The 6053-nt window shown below is 41.7% G+C and overlaps 1 pseudogene; it reads right to left on the bottom strand.

The window, feature by feature from the left end:
* Positions 1 to 751: 751 nt before the first annotated feature.
* On the bottom strand, positions 752 to 1679 carry LOC149098192 (uncharacterized; annotated as a pseudogene).
* Positions 1680 to 6053: the final 4374 nt, after the last annotated feature.

The raw sequence follows: 6053 nt of genomic DNA, 5'->3' as shown, positions 1-6053 counted from the left end.
AAACCAAGCCAGCGAAGCAACTGAACAGGGATCCACATACATTTATCCTTATTTGGAACGAACCCCGAACTAATCAAATCAGAATGCACCAACAAAGATTGTCGAAGGCAAGTATCCGAATCACATACCCCTAAATCATCCTCTAAATAAATTACAATGCGGATGGCCTGACCACGCCAGTGCTTGACGAGGGTACGCATAACTTTGGTGAAAATGTTAGGGCCCGTAGAAAGATCAAAAGGCAGAACGACAAAACTTAAAATATTTTCGAACCCCATTGAACACCCACGAAAAATCGAGAAATCTCTAATGTGAGGGGTAGATTTCAACATGATGATACCCTGAATTAATATCGAAAGAATAAACTCACAAACTAGAAGGAGAATCGCCGATGAAAACATTTAGCATGGACTGGGCATCCTCAAACTTAATTTTGGACTTATTTACAAAGAAATTAACATGTCTGAGGTCTAATATGAGTCTCTTCTTACCACTTGACTATACAGAAACTGACAATGGATTGACCGCGTCAGGCGGGTAAGTACACGAAACAATAGAGCCAACACTAAGTAACTCTTGAATAGCAGATTCTACAAAATTACTCTCACCCAAAGCTGAGCGATTATTAGTAAGAATAACACTTGTAGGTTCCCATGAAAAGGGGATCTTATAACCAAAACTTAGAGTATCTAAAATAAACTTAGAGGCACCAATGCTTTACCAATAAGAAATATTAGATTTAAGCCTACCCTTAACAATAACCTGAGTAGAGCCTTCAAAATATTCAGCAAAGCTAGAATCAAGAGAAATGTGATCCAAGTCAAAGTCAAAGTCAGATTACTTATCTGGACCCAATCTTGCAAGAACATTTGCCAAATCAGACGGTGGTTGACTTTGTGGACGTTGAAATGGCGCCAGTGTTGGTGAAACTACCTCTTGTCTTGTAGAAAAGAGGGCAGGCTGGCGAATTAGCCCAGTGTCCTCGCTGATTGCAGTTAAAGCAGACGTCCGAAGGCTGGACTTGTCGGGCGGCACGAAAGGGCTGACGAAAATTAGAGTGAGCGGCAGAAAATGGAAGAGATGTAATAGAAACAGAAGACCCAGACCCTTGTGTAGCTTGAAAATCTCGGGATTTAGGAGCTCTTGAAATCCTTGAAACACGAGGTTTGGAAGACTTCTTGTTTAATATTGGTAAGCGCACGTCGCTCAGCCGCTCGAAGTTTCTTCTCGTCTTCAGAATTTTCGGCGAGCTCGTCGGACTCATATTCCTCCACTACAGCCCAGCCAGCGGGACTTTTGTCAGCAAAGCGGATCATGAACTTAATGCGTTTCTCGAAGTCAGACTTGGCCTTTTGGAGATGTTCTTGAACACCCAGCAGGTTTACCTCGGACAAATTGGAGATAGCCAGATCAAGGCAGTCAAGGAGCTGGGTATTAAACTCAAACTGGATTCTGTTACCTTTAAACTGAAGTGAACTAGCTGCCTTAGAGTCTGTTTTCAATTTCTTCAGTTCTCGCCGAGTCTCAACCTCGCGTTCGTCTAATGATCGCTTGAAATCACCAAACGTTTTCTGCAACTTCGCATCAAGGAGAGAAGAAATCAGCGAAATCATGTCAGAATTAGAAATGTCTGTCGACTGAGGTTGGGATGATGCAGTCTCCGGCGGTGGATCAAGCATTGCTCGAAATTTACTACAACAAAATTTCCAAAATCAACTGATCAAAAGCGGAGATGCCGTCGAAGTGACAACTCCTTAAATATTAACTTCTTAGCATAATTACGTAACCTGCATACCAACGAATCAACATGCCAGCACAAAAATATCTTACAATACCAACGTGAAAAATTATAGTACTCGTGCAGTATGCTTGAGAGTTCATCGTTGCCGGGAATTGAGGGGAATCCAAGTACGGAAGATATTCGGCAAAAGTGCCAACACTTTCGGCAAGAATTATATGCATTGCACTAATGTCCTTCATTGAGTGTCACGCATTTAAACGTGGTCACACTTCCTCAAGCATATTGATCGTACCAAATTATCTACGTACATGGATATGATTCGTATATGTAATAGGACTACATGCTGCCCAATTTGGAAATAATTGGATGAAAAAAATTCCGAAGACAGCCAAAATTAGACGAGGCCGCAGGCCAAGTCCAATTTGGCTGTCAGAGGAATTTTTTGAATCCAATTACTTTCAAATTGGACAAGCATGTAGTCCTGTTACTTATTAATTATAGAGCTCGTGAGGTAATACAGCTTTGCAAGGAAGACTACAGTAACTGTCTCTAAAGAAAAACAGATTGGGTCCTCGATCTTCCAAAGTTGGGAAAGCTTCGAAAATATCCGGTGATCTTCGGAGATCGCCGGAGATTGTCGCTAGTCTTCGGAAATCCTGGGAAGTGTTTAGGTGATCTTCGGAAATCTTCTGAGATGTTCGTGGATATTCGGAAATCTTCGGAAGTGTTCGTTTGATCTTCGGAAATCTTCGGAAGTTTTCGCGAATTATCGGGTGATCTTTAGAAGTCTTCAAAAGGTTTCGTGTGATCTTCCATAATCTTCGGAAGGTCAATAGCTTAATTTCATTGGCTTCGACAAACTGTCCTATTTTTTTCCCAAATTGGATAGTTTCTGCGTTTTTCTTCAAAGTCCTTATAGAAAACTGTCCAAATTAAATCCCAAATTGGACAGGTTTCAGAAGTTAAAAAATAATAGCTGTGCTGACAATGCTGGATTAACTGAGTACTATATAATTAGGTAAATTAATTAATGCGAAAATGTGGTTAACGAAGTGTCAAGTTTGCAAGTTCCTATCATAGCTGTGCTCCTAATCATCCTATTACTAGCTGTGGTCACCTTTGTGTGCGTTCCGTTGTGTAGTGCAGGCAAAATCGTGTGTTTATGATAATATTATAGCGTGATGAAAAAAAGAAATCCAAAATAAATTATACATCTGCCCTTTTCCAGCCAAATTTGCTCGGGTTCTAATTATCCATATTCTACTATACGGCCCGCTAAAATTTAAAGCTGTTTTTGTTGCCAAAATGTTTTGTGATTTATTGCCAAGTGTTCTTAACTTTTTAAGCAAGTAATAGTTTAAAACTTTCTTTTACTTCTAAAATTGTCTATTGAAGTCTGCTAATGACTTAGGAGTCAATTATTAAACGACGATTTCAAATTGGCTCGTTTTGCTTTCGAGGTGCTTCAGAAATTCGAAGCCGTTCCGGGTGAATAGGAATCGTTCCCGAACCCGTCAGACACCCAGTACAGATATAATAAATATCTTACTGACCTCGTTAACTCGGTCTGTATTGTAAGTTAACGATCCTCGTTTTTCCCCTTCGATTTATGCCCCGCGCGCTTCGCCCTTGGGCCCTAAATCGATGGGGGAAAATCTTGGTCCGTAACTTACAGTACTGCCCTCGAACTCGGTTTGTAAGAGGTATTTAAACGGGACTTCGCAAAGATGGCAAGAGTTAGTACTCAGTACCAAGTCCTCCACAATCGCCAAAATCAGTTCCCGCAAAATAAAAAATATCGCCGATTCCCAAAAATAAACTCCCGTGAAAATTTAGTGCCACACGGCAGATTTAAAATGCCCCTTTTCGAAGATAGCATAAATAGCGATAATGCTACTGAAAGAGTGTTACTTACGTTGAAATAGTTCATTGGCGTCACTGGAATGTCCTGTTAAAGAATGTGACATCATACATGCAGTACATAAGTGATAGTAATAAAAATCCCGGATCTTGTTCCTTCGGGTCTAACGTAACTGACTCGTGTTCTGAGTGTGATCTTTGAATCTTTAAAATCCCACCCCATTAAGACAGAAGAAGCGAATTCAACAGGTTATGGGCCCAGAAGAGATGTTCCTGGACGATTTGGAAGATTAATTTTCGATGGGGATGAGCGAAAATACGAGCAATGGGAGGTCAAATTCCTTGGCTACACGAGATTGCAAAAGTTGAAAGACGTTCTCGTGTCTGAGAGCTGGGATGAGGAAGCTAATGCTAGCAAAAACGAGGAGACGTTTGCCGAACTAATCCAGTTCCTAGATGACAAAAGCCCAGCGCTGGTAATGAGAGATGCAATTGACGATGGAAGAAGGGCGCTGCAGATTTTACGAGCCCATTACGCTGGGACTGGGAAACCACGTGCGATTTCGCTTTATACCGAACTAACATCCTTAGTTAAATCAGCGAATGAGTCTGTCACTGACTATGTAATTAGAGCGGAGACGGCGGCAGAAACTGTAACTGACAGTCTTCTTATTGCAATGGTACTCAAAGGATTACCTCAAAGTTACGAACCGTTTGTTGCGGTTGTCACACAGAGCGAGAAGCAACAAACATTTAGCGAATTCAAAGCCTCTCTAAGAAGCTTTGAGGACACTGAGAAAGCAAGAACAGCAGATAATAACGACTCCATTTTGAAAGCAGAAGACAATTTCCAACAGCTAAAACCACCAGTGAAAGGAAAAGGAAATCTTACCTGCTTCAACTGCATCCAACAAGGTCATTTAGCTCGTTTCTATCCCAAGAAGCCCAAAGGAGGGAAGTGGTGCAATACCTGCCGCTCAGGGTCGCACAGTGATTAAGCATGTCGTCATAGAAGAAAGAAAGGTGACAAGGTTAATCAAGTATTTGAGAAAACAGACCAGGACATTGAACACTCATTTGTTTTTGAGACTAATGCCCATGAGGATGAGAATGTCTCTGGCAAGCCTACATCTGGGAAGCCAAACACACTATTAGTTGATTGCGGTGCAACTGCTCATATTATTACTGATTTTGTCTAAGTTTAAAAAGTTTGGTGGCACATTTAAGCCAGACAAGCATTCCATTTAATTAGCAAATGGAACTCGAGCAAATAAGGTTGCCCTAAAAAGAGGAGATGTTGATATTACTATCGTCGATTCGTCTGGAACAGCTGTGAAGGCAACTTTGTGAAATGCTCTGTTCATAACATCTTATTCTCAGTTCAAGCTGCAACAGAGAGGGGTGCAAGTGTGGCTTTCCAGCCAGATTCTGCTGAGCTGACGCACAAGGATGGCACAAAGTTTCTCATTGACAAGCGTGGCAGATTGTATTATTTGAATACATATGATAACATCACTGACTCTGATTCCGTAAACTATGTACGTCCTATGAATGTCTGGCATCAAATCCTAGGACAATGTAATTATGATGACATTAAGAAACTAGAGAATGTTGTAGATGGTATGAAGATTAGCCATAAGAGCTCTAGCAAACCTAGCGATTGTAGTGTATGTATGCTAGGAAAACCCACACAGAATAGGAATAGAAAGCCTGATGCACGTGCGACTGCCCCACTAGATTTAGTTCACACTGACCTCGCTGGACCTGTTGATCCAGCCTCTAAAGAAGGTTTTAAATATTGTTTGGCCTTTACAGATGATTTTTCAGGTGCAGATTTTGTCTACTTTCTGAGGAACAAGAGTGACACAGTGGCTGCTACAGAGAGATTTTTGGCAGGTTCAGCCCCTCATGGTAAGGTCAAATGTATGAGATCTGACAATGGTGGTGAGTTTACTTCTGTGAATTTTGAGGCACTTCTCAGGAGGAATCGCACAAGGCATGATACCTCTGCCCCCTTTTCACCACACCAGAACGGCACAGCCGAGCGGCACTGGAGAACCCTATTTGAAATGGGGAGATGCCTGCCCATACAGCCCAGTTTAGCTAAGGTGTTCTGGCCATATGCTGTTATGGCAGCAGCATACACGTGCAATAGGTGCTATAACAATCGCTTACAGCAAACACCTTAGTTTCCTCTCACAGGTCAGAGACCTAACTAAGCCCCGTTTACCTTGTGTATTTCCCAGAGATTGGTAAGGTGATTAGGCACAGGGTGGTAAAATTCCCTTCGGAGAGTGTTAATGAGAAACGCACTCAAACAGGAAGTCTGTTACGTGATGAAGATGATTTCATGTTGTTACGGCGTAACACTAACCCAGATATGTGTAGTGCATCTGGTGTTAACAGGTCTGAGAAAATCTCAGACGAGCAGGCTGAGGACACTAACCTTGAT

Source organism: Orbicella faveolata, unplaced genomic scaffold, assembly GCF_042242905.1.
Source record: "Orbicella faveolata isolate gen_17 unplaced genomic scaffold, um_ofav_v1 contig_46, whole genome shotgun sequence".
NCBI lineage: Eukaryota > Metazoa > Cnidaria > Anthozoa > Scleractinia > Merulinidae > Orbicella > Orbicella faveolata.
Note: the sequence above shows the minus strand (reverse complement) of the source record. Positions and strands in the feature narration are given on the sequence as shown.